The 11,080-nt window shown below is 46.9% G+C and overlaps 1 long non-coding RNA gene across 4 annotated transcripts; it reads left to right on the top strand.

Annotated features, from left to right (window-relative positions):
* The first annotated feature begins 7,329 nt into the window (after window positions 1-7,329).
* On the top strand, window positions 7,330-10,715 carry LOC127338020 (uncharacterized). 4 transcript variants are annotated; one of them, XR_007874164.2, is made up of 9 exons: window positions 7,330-7,788; window positions 7,901-8,129; window positions 8,273-8,374; window positions 8,496-8,552; window positions 8,735-8,865; window positions 9,014-9,099; window positions 9,588-9,780; window positions 9,873-9,979; window positions 10,470-10,715. It is a non-coding gene; the product is annotated as an uncharacterized lncRNA (long non-coding RNA). The 4 variants fall into 4 exon arrangements; XR_007874163.2 differs by having other exon boundaries at window positions 9,588-9,979; XR_007874162.1 differs by lacking the exon at window positions 10,470-10,715 and having other exon boundaries at window positions 9,873-10,463.
* Window positions 10,716-11,080: the final 365 nt, after the last annotated feature.

Genomic DNA, 11,080 nt, shown 5'->3' with positions numbered 1-11,080 from the left:
CCCTCCGGATCGAGCAATTCTTCTGTAAAGTCGAAGCGAGGCCCGGCCAAAATGTTGACTGATGGTGTTAGGCGCGACATCATCGAGATCGATCAGAGTGGTAAACCGATTACTCCCGAGAAGCATGCAAAATTATTTATAAGTCAATGCGGAGTGCTTGTTAGGGACTGCATCCCGATCACCGTTCGAGAATGGAACAACCCGAAGGGAGAGTCTGATGTAGTAGCTGCAGGTCATTATATCGACGATGTAGCCAAACACAACCTTTTGACCAAGCTCATAGCACAGTTCAACCTACCTCCAGAGGAGGATGCCGATAAAAAGGCAAAGATGGAGGAGGCAGTCCGTGACTTTGCTTTGAAGAAGATGGGCGAACTATTCAAGCACCACAAGAAAAGATTGCACAACCTTATCAAGAAAAAGAAGACTCCAGACTTCAATGCAGGGTATGAGAAGGTAAAAGATCAATGGGGCGAATTCATGAAGTACAACACGGAGTCAGACGAATTTAAGAAAAGGTTGGCAACAAATAAGGCAAATGCTGCGATGAATAAATATCACCAAATTATGGGTCCAGGTGGCTACAGGGCTAACCGGCCTAAGTGGCAGGCAGCTGAGGCGGAACTGGTCAACAAAGGGATCCGATTAGGGACACACGGTTGGACCGAACGGTCGAAGGAGTGGTTCTACGGGATTGGGGGAAGGTTGCACCCAGAACCAGGGAAGTGTATCTATAAGAAAGAACATCTGAAGCACCCCATTCAAGCCCTTCAACAAGCAAATAGGGACGTGGTGGAGGGGAGGTTCCACCCCGAAAGAGAGAACAACAAGCTGACACGCGCCCTTGGGAACAAAGAACACGGCGGACGAACACGAGGCACAGAAGGCTCCGTTCCGTGGAAGTATGGCTTTCCTCCAGAAAGGAAGAGATTTCCCGATAAAAGCCATGCGAGGAGAAAGTCAAGGGAAACAGACTGCATAGCGTCCTTAGAGAATTCTATGAGCGCCCTTCAAACCACTGTTGCCCAAGTAACCCAAGTACTTACATCCCATATGGCTCAGGGGCAGCATGTAGATGCTGCATTGCTCGATGCTATCGTCCCGCTGCAATCTCAACACTAGAAAAGCAGCGTGGCTTCCACTCAGCAGGATAATGATGATGAATAGGTGATCGAGCCTCCTCGCTACCCCTCCCCCCTCCCGTGGATGATCTCACTGAGAGTCATCCTTGTGAGTTGCATGTTAAATGTTTCAACCATCCTTCAAGGCATCGGTCAGCAATCTCTTACCTACAAGAACTTACCGTTGCCGTCCGGTCCAAGACAACTATGTTGTTGTGATGGTGGATGAAGTGATGGTAGATTATGAGCAGTTTGTCCTTGAGCAACCTGCAGGTGAAGATGGGGAAATCAAAGAACTGGGAGAAACCCTTAGAACCACCGTTAAATGGCGGAAGGAGAACATTGTGTTTCCAGGTTCAAAGCCAAGCAGGCCAGCTCCATCTCGTTCTCCGCCTCCTCCACCGCCTCCGCCGTAGTCTCCTCCACGTGATGATTCTCCTCTGCTCGATGATGATTCTCATGTGCGTGATGATTCTCCTGTGCATGAGCAGTCTCCTTAGGCTTCACCGTCTCCTCCGCGTGAGAATACTCCGCCGCCTCCTCCTCGTCAGGAGACTCCTCCAAGTATGCAACCACCTAAGCAAAAGAGGAAGAATACTGCGGCAAGTATTAAAGCTCCGAAGGGATCATCAACTCCGAAGAGGTCCAAGACTCCAGATTTGTTACCATGTGAGAAGACTGATGAGCAAACCGACGCAGTCGCATCCGCCGAGTTGAAGGCATTTCTTGTGCCAAAGAAGTCTCCGCCAAAGCGGTTTATAGCACTGAATACAATGAAGCACCTTACCGAGACGAGACAAAAGAAAGTTGAGTTGTCAAGTGATTATGACCGCTCTCTTAGACAGTCCTCTAGAGCAAGAAAAGCGACCAAAATTGCCCAGCTTGGACAACAGGAAAATCAGTCGCTACCCCCCTTTGTCGTGCAGTCCTATGATGATCCAAAGATAGCATCGATGATCGAACGGGCGGCTAGAGGTTATGGAGCAGATGTTCAGTACGAAGATTACTATCCAATGGCTGAAGTCATTAACAAGTATAGATACGGACATGATCTCGTCAAACCTGGCCAGCTTGCGCGTCTAGGGACTCAAATGCGAAGGTTGCATGAATGGTACCTGCAAGCCTGTCGACAGTCTGAACGCTACCTCACGGTGGCACTTAGAGATGACCATTACTTCCGGGGGAAGGAGGAGATAAACCTTGAGTTTGAAGAACTGTTTCAGGTATTCAATCAAGACACCCTCGATAAATCTATCATCAGTTGCTACTGCATGTAAGTGATTTATTTATGTAATTAAGTTTGTAGCTCAACTCATTCATTTGCACTAACAATTATCCTCAATATATTCTTTTTGTACGCTATATATTATGCATAATGAAGAAGCTCGAATGCAAAAGAGGCGGGCTCTATGACATCGAGTTCATTGACCCAAACACCGTTCATGAAGTTACGGTTCGACAGTACGCCAAGGATACAGAGAACAACATGCTAATGTTTTTACAGAATCAAGCAAACAAAGAGGATATATTCTTTTCTTACAACTTCAAGTGAGTGTTATAACATACATTATGCTTGTGCAGCTTCCACTTTATTCTCCTAATCATTGAGCTATGCTTGTGCAGCTTCCACTTTATTCTCCTAATCATTGAGCTTAAGAAAGGAGTCGTACTTGTCATGGACTCGAAACATAAAGAACACGCGGAATGGGCGAACATGGATGCCCTGCTCCAGAGATAATTTCAATCAATTTCGTATCGGCATCTTCATATGTTCTCATTCGACGATATCATCAACTAATCAATAACTCATTTACTCATTTTTTTTCTTGGCGGCCAGGGCTTGGAAACGGTTCATCAATATTGTTACGGGTAAATAGAAACTGGAGCTTACATTTAAAGATTGCCCTGTAAGTAGTACTATATATATTGCTATGTCTGTGAATCTCTTTGATATTTTGTTGCAATACGATGCTTGATTATTAGTTTGATCGAACTATTTTTTTGTAAAGTGTTTGAAGCAGGAACCCGGGAATAACTTATGTGGATACTACGTTTGCGAGTTCATTCGTCCAATGGCCTGTCATAGGGATGCGGAGGATGCTATACACGCCACTCATGTACGTGAACAATATTTCATAATTAATCTTATTTTATTACCATCAATTGTATTGAGTTCCATTCATATATATTGATCTCCTTTTTTTAATATAGATGACGCCTGAGGGACTCTCTCCTAACGGAGGATCGCATACGAGAAATTCAAGAGGAACTCGCGGGATTCTTTCTTACCGAGGCCATAGCCCGAACTGGAGAACACCATCGGGAGTTCATATACGACATTAGGCATATGAGATAGATATAGTAAAGAGGTCCAACTTTATATATATATACTGTAAACATGCATTACTTGTACTATATTTCATGACGACGCCTATATATACATGACGATGTTTGTGGTTTCTTGAATGATGTATGCATTGCAAAATTGAATGAATAATATAAAACCCTGAAACTCTGCCACAGCAGATAAACAGCTAGTTTCTCTGCCGCAGCAGAGAAACGCTGCTCCACTCTAAACCTCTGTCGCGGCAGAGAAACGGTCATTTTCCCTGCCGCGGCGGAGACCCTCCTGTCGCGGATCGTATCTCGAACCGGGACCAAAGGTCCTCCACCACGAGCCCCCCTGGCCGCACCACGTGTCAAAGCCTTTGGTCCCGGTGCATATTTGAACCGGAACTAAAGGATTGACCCTTTAGTCCCGCCTGTTTAGTCCCGGTTCGAAAACCGGACTGATGGCCCAAATGGACCGAAACTGAAGCCCCGTTTTCCACTAGTGAGACCACGGTGATGCTACCAGGTTGGTCGTGGAATTAAGAAGAAATTTGAAGGTGTATTGATATGTCTGATTACTAGTGTCGATGGACTATGGTTATTTAATTTTAGTGGTGTCGGAAACATGGTAATGTTTGTAGATGAACTATTGTCATCTTAGTTGTGTCTAAATATTATGTGCTTCACAATGTTCTTTTCTTGTGTGCTATTTGGCAATGATCGGTAACCTCACCAGAAAAGAGAAAATGTGTTGGAGATATGCCCAAGAGGCAATAATAAAATGGTTATTATAATATATCTTTGTGTTTATGATAATGTTTACATACCATGCTATAATTGTATTAACTGAAACATTGATACATGTGTGTTATGTGAACAACAAGGAGTCCCTAGTAAGCCTCTTAACTAGCTTGTTGATTAATAGATGATTAGTTTCATAATCATGAACATTGGATGTTATTAATAACAAGGTTATATCATTATATGAATGATGTAATGGACACACCCAATTAAGCGTAGCATAAGATCACGTCATTAAGTTATTTGCTATAAGCTTTCGATACATAGTTACCTAGTCCTTTCGACCATGAGATCATGTAAATCACTTATACCGGAAAGGTACTTTGATTACATCAAACGCCACTGCGTAAATGGGTGGTTATAAAGGTGGGATTAAGTATCCGGAAAGTATGAGTTGAGGCATATGGATCAACAGTGGGATTTGTCCATCCCGATGACGGATAGATATACTCTGGGCCCTCTCGGTGGAATGTCATCTAAATAGCTTCCAAGCATATGAATGGTTCATAAAAGACCACATACCACAGTACGAGTAAAGAGTACTTGTCAGGAGACGAGGTTGAACAAGGTATAGAGATACCGATGATCAAACCTCGGACAAGTAAAATATCGTGTGACAAAGGGAATTGGTATCGTATGTGAATGGTTCATTCGATCACTAAGTCATCGTTGAATATGTGGGAGCCATTATGGATCTCCAGATCCCGCTATTGGTTATTGGTCAGAGAGAAGTCTCAACCATGTCTGCATAGTTCACGAACCGTAGGGTGACACACTTAAGGTTTGATGTCGTTTAAGTAGATATGGAATATGGAATGGAGTTCGATGTTTTGTTCGGAGTCTCGGATGGGATCCAGGACATCACGAGGAGTTCCGGAATGGTCCGGAGAATAAGATTCATATATAGGAAGTCATATTCCAAGTTTGGAAATGATCCGGTGCATTTATGGCAGGTTCTAGAAGGTTCTAGAAAAGTCCGGAAGAAAGGCACTATGGAAGGTGGAGTCCCGGAGGGACTCCACAAGCTTGGCCGGCCAAACCCTAAGGGAGGAGTCCCAGGTGGGCTCCACCTGAGGTGGCCGGCCACCCCACCTAAGGAAAAGGTGGGAGTCCCACCTTGGGTAGGACTCCCCCCTTGAGTAGGTTTCCCACCTTTGGAAGTTTTGGTGTTGGGGTCTTATTCGAAGACTTGGACTACAACTCTTGGGGCTTCCACCTATATAATGAGGGACAAGGGGAGGGTGGCCGGCCACTCTTGCCTCCAACCTTGGCTGCCCCCCTTTGTGGCCGGCGCCCAAGGCATCCCCTCTCCCCAAACCCTAGCGGCCCTCTCTCCTCCACCACATCCCGCACGCTTAGCGAAGCTCCGCCGGATCTCTCCACTACCACCGACACCACGCCGTCGTGCTGTCGGATTCAAGAGGAGCTACTACTTCCGTTGCCCGCTGGAACGGGGAGGTGGACGTCGTCTTCATCAACAACCGAACGTGTGACCGAGTACGGAGGTGCTGCCCGTTCGTGGCGCCGTGATCAAGATCTTCTACGCGCTTTTGCAAGCGGCAAGTGATCATCTACCGCAGCAACAAGAGCCTCATCTTGTAGGCTGTGGAATCTCTTCAAGGGTGAGACTCGATAATCCCCTCGTTGCTACCGTCTTCTAGATTGCATCTTGGCTTGGATTTCGTGTTCGCGGTAGGAATTTTTTTGTTTTCTATGCTACGTTATCCTACAAAATGTTACCGGACTCATTTGGGGCTAGCAACCGAATAGCGGACTCCTATAGGTTTGGGCTGCTCCATAGTCTTGAAACCGGACAAGCAAAAACCCTCTGCCGAAATCTTCAGTGGCTAAAATATTCTTTCATGAAATAGATCGATAATTATGACCCGTGGCTCGTTTCAAACACATAGGGTGTGTTTGGCAGCCCGTATCAACCCAGAATTTCCCATCTCAACAGAGATTTTTGGCCATACCTATGTTTGTTAGCCCGGGTGAACACAGATGAGCTATGCCCACCTCATACAGAAAATGCCCCTCAGCCTGGCCCGGTTGTGAAGCTCAAATCGAGCTTCACAATCCAACCGAGCTGAGTCCATCCCGCAAACCTCCTCGGGGCCCCACCAGCGAACCCCGGACCACGGCCGGCCTCGTCATTTGCTCTCGAACGAAAGGAACGGAAAGTGGTCTCGCTCCCCGTACTCCGTCCCCGAGGCCGTCGCCCGTCACCACGCCCTGGCCGCCCGCCGCCGCCGCCCGTCACCCCTCGCCGCCGCCGCCGCCCGCCGCCACCCCTTCCTCGGCCTCCCGGACGCCGCTCGCCGCCCGCTGCTCCCTCGGTCGGCGCTCGTCGCCCGGACGCCGCCTGCCGCCCCTGGACGCAGCTCCCGCAAGAAAGCCCCGCCGCCGATGAGCCACCGCCCCACGGCCCTAGTCCCGCAACCGCCGGCGCCCCACGGCCCTCCGACCACCACCACTGGCGCCCCACGGCCCGCCATGGCCGGCGATCTGCTCCCAGCACGGCTGAGGGCCTGATTGCTTTTTAGTTGTTTTGTTTAAGGTCCTTAGTGCAAGAGTTTGGACCTCTTTGTTATTTCTTAGGTCTTGGGCAAATCTCCACCCATCCGGTTGCCAAACAAAAGTATCACTTCGAATTCTCTCAACACATACAAGCTAACAAACACATCACAAAATTCCAAATCAGCTTGTATGAGGTGAGATATCTCAAGTGGGAAAGTAAATCTGAAGTGACACGGGCTACCAAACACACCCATAAGCTTCGAAATCAGCTCAGGCTAGCAAACCCGCCCTAAGCGGCCGGCGATGAGCAGAGGAGCGGCGCAAGGTGCCACGACCATTCCCACAGAGCCCTCCAGCGACTTCTCTTCACCCGCGCTGATTTACCCGCTTCCTGGCTCCCTCACTGATTTGTGGGCCTGCTTTCCACGGGACCCAATGGTCAGCGAGAGAGTGTACGTGGCTGCCTGTGGGCACGGTCCCAAACAGTAACGCGCGGTGGTTGGCCTCGTAATTTGGCATGGCTGTTAGGGGCAAAATCGTCAGTTCCCATCTCATTTGCTCTCTGGGCGACTGTGGAGAGGACGGCAAGCGGCTGCGTGGCGATCTCGTCTTCGTCGCCGGGTATAGGGCAAGAAGGTCCTGCCGGCAATGGAGAGAGAGGGGGCCAAGGTTGGGAAACAATTTCACCAGATCTGCTAGAGATTTCCATGGAGCAGAGGCGACAAGCCGAGCCTCACCGTCTAGGGTTTCCTAGACCCAGCCACCCGAGCTTTTAGATCGAGGACGATGGCGACCACCGCTGCCGCCGCCGGTCGACCCGCATCTCTCGCCTGCAAGTATCGCGCCGCCGCGGCTCCGCGTAACGCTGGTCGACCCACAGCGCTCAGCCTGCAGCGCTCAACCCGCAGGTACGCTCCCGTGCCCGACCTAGAGCGCGGCGGCGGTGGCCAGATCCCGAGCGCAGCAGCGGCGTGCACCTCGTCGTTGTCATCGGCAGCGACCGTGAAGGTCGCCCCAGGTACACGTCCCTCCCCCTCCTCCCCCTCCTCCGTCTCTTCCCTCTCTCCCTCACCCTCACCCATCTCTGCTCTCTCTCTCTCCCTCACCCGTCTCATTTTCTCTCTCTCCAGCCAGCGTCAATGATGTAGAGGTGCTGCACGCGCGAATCTCGTCCTCCTCCGGCCGCGAGACATTCTCCATGGCAGGCGGAGATGAGAAGGAGCGGAGGTGTGCTGTTGGTGTGCAGCTGGGCGTCTCCTCTCTCTCTATCCCTTGTGCTCCTCCGTCATGGGATGGCTCTCCAAGTCCACTGTCCACACCCTCACGCTTTACAAGGGACTCCAATTCAAGACTAGATATGTGAGCCCCTTCCTCCTCTTATTCCATCTCTCTTTCTCTGCTGTAGCCACTGGAGTAGATGTAAACTTTTTAACCTCCTTTCGCTCCAGCCTGATGAACACAAAATGTTTGATGAAATGACTCAAGAAATAAAATATTTGCAGCAAATATTAGACTTGGGAAGGAGGTGATTCATCGGCTAGCAGTGACCACGGAGAAGAAGTGGTGACTGGCATGTGAGCTGAGGTGGTTGTGAGGACAACTTGGTATGTCTAAATTTTAAAAGAGAATAAGTTGGTGTAGGTTTATTGATTTAATAGTGTCTTCATTTTTGCAAGAAAACATTTTTTGCACGAACTATGAGCTTCACTTTATTTCCCATTGCAGATGTTGCTCTGGCGTGGGAAGCAGAGGGTGACCTCCTACTCAATAGACATGGGCATGGTAAAATGTCCATTGCATAATTTGATTAGTTAAGAAACCAAACATGAACTAGTATTTGATTATCCTTTCCAAGTCTGCTCTTGTTTATATTTGCTCCTGCTTTCCCATGATTAGTAGCAATGAACAAATGTTTCAATCGGTTATATTAGTGTTTGGTGGCCATGAGGATTTTTGTTTGTCAGGTGGGAATGCCGGTGCGGTAGACAACATCGGCAGCAATTGCTACGGCAACATCAAGTGAAAGGATTGGCAGGGAGCCAGCGAGGGCATTGAGGCGGACTCATGGGGGCGAGTGGGAATTGCGACCGCCGAGGTATGTTGTCCTGCAATCTAACATCAGTACACATAGGTTAGTACTCCTTGCATCTTCATGTTTTGATTGACTGATTGGCTTTCATAGCAAGCGCACCACTGAAATTTCTTAACATTGGCTACTCTGTTTCCATCCATTATTGTTCAAGATTTTGTTGACTATATGGTGCCGCAACACCTCGATTGGTTAACATCCACGTCGACTGAGCCCTCCCAACACCTCGCAGATACGTCGGTAAGTTCCCAGAATACTGCTCTCTCTATCTCGGTCTCTTTGTCCTAGGAGAGCAATACATCAGTGCTATGGAGGAGGAAGTGTCGTAGCCATGGCAAGGGTGATGGGAGACGCCTCAATCTCATCTCTCTCTTTCTTCCTGAGCTTTATTGCAGCCAATCTTATATGAGTTCCTCTACTACATGTTGTAGTGTCAGGTTTATTTTGCTAAACAAGATAAATGGGACATTGGATTAAACCATAGCTTTGACCAATTTTAGTGCTGGATGAGTAGGGAAAATGATGCTGTAACCTAGGCTACCTCACTATTACTCTTGATCTGTAATTGATTATCTCATCACCGGTTATTCAGTTTTTTACCTTGCCCAAGCAATTATTAGATTGATACTAGGTCCGTAATCTGTGGTCCCAACAACTATTAGATCCATACTTCAGTTTGTTTCTTTGGTGCTTAATATGTGCATAACTCAAACAACAATGGTTACCAGGCCCCTGATGTTGGTGATTGCATGCGTGAAAGTTGCAGAGGCGGGGTGGCGATCTGGCAACCACGAGCAGTGCAGCCACTCTGTCGACCATGAGCTGATCAATTCCCTTACATACAGTTTTTTTCTTATTTGATTGGTGAAATACCTGATGGACGTGGGTTTTCTAAACTTTGAAAAGCACCACAAACAAGAGGTCTACCAACACGGGTTGCTACTTTATATTTCTATGTACAAATTGCAATAACGTATCAATTTACCCTCAAACTTTTATTTTCTTTTTTTCAGAAATTAATGAGTACGAAGCCAGCAAAGTTGATATTGGGCCTAGAAGCTAGAACCCTAATGTATGTGTTTTATGTGGCTCGAGTTCAGTTCTGGTGGCTGCATGTTAGGTAATAGAAGTTGTTTCATGGCTAAATTAATTCTACTGAAGGCTGATCCAATACATGCTATTATTCATCATATATTATGATTAGAAATAGACATGTTAGACATCTGATCATATCGATGATAAAATCATTTGTCCTCCTCATATGCATCATATATATGTGTTATTCTTTCCCACTCAAAGTGATAAACACATAGGGGAAAGGAAGTATGACTCAATTTCTTCAGGCTATCATAGTTGTTAATCTAAGAGGGGAAATGCCAAGGAATTGATGACTATGTATTTGAGCAGTACTTGAACCTCCATGACTATGTATTTGAGCAGTACTGTGTATGTGTAAGAACCATCTACTAAAGTTTATATGTAATATGTTCCAATGCTATGCTTTTATGCAGTATATTACTATGGTTTCACCACCTGTGTTTATATGTTCTTCGTTCTAATAATTAGATAGCTCCTACAATAATATTCTTTTTCTAAATGCATTTTGCCAGGATTAAAATTCCCTCTGATGTTGCCTGCCCATCTGATGGTAATTCAAATTGTATGTTTTTATAGGTTATTCATATAGGCTTGCCAAGCATCTACCTTGTAGTATTCATTCAGTTTTATGCAGACCAAAATTTCTTACATTGCTGCTAGCTATATTAATGTTGACACATCTCTGTTTTTTGCCTACTGATTGTTTTCTTGTTGATAAGGTTCTAACTTATCAATGCCTACGGATTGTAGACTAGGGTTTCGCGGAAAGTAGAGGGCAAGTAGATCTCGAAGGTTTCAGCCGAAAAGGTGCTCGACTGCTAAAAACTAGGGTTGTTGTTGACAATGATTCGATCATTTCTTTCTCCCTCGGCTCCCCCTTATATAGGAGGTGGAGCTGAGGCTTTCGTATCGTACAAGTTACAAAATAACGAGAGACTCTTTGAGTCCGTCCCGTAGAATTACAAATCTATTTATTCCTAATCTATCTCCATCTTCCATATCGACGCTTTATTGGGCTTCCGGACTTTGTAATCTTCGGGTCATGGGCCTTCAGTAATCACTGGGTGCCTTCTTCGGCAGGCCCATTCGGGATGCCTATGTCAGTAGCCCCCGAGATTTTGCT

This window comes from Lolium perenne, chromosome 3 (genome assembly GCF_019359855.2).
Source record: "Lolium perenne isolate Kyuss_39 chromosome 3, Kyuss_2.0, whole genome shotgun sequence".
In the NCBI taxonomy this organism is placed as follows: domain Eukaryota; kingdom Viridiplantae; phylum Streptophyta; class Magnoliopsida; order Poales; family Poaceae; genus Lolium; species Lolium perenne.
The sequence above is the reverse complement of the archived record's forward strand: the minus strand, read 5'-3'. Positions and strand labels throughout refer to the sequence as shown.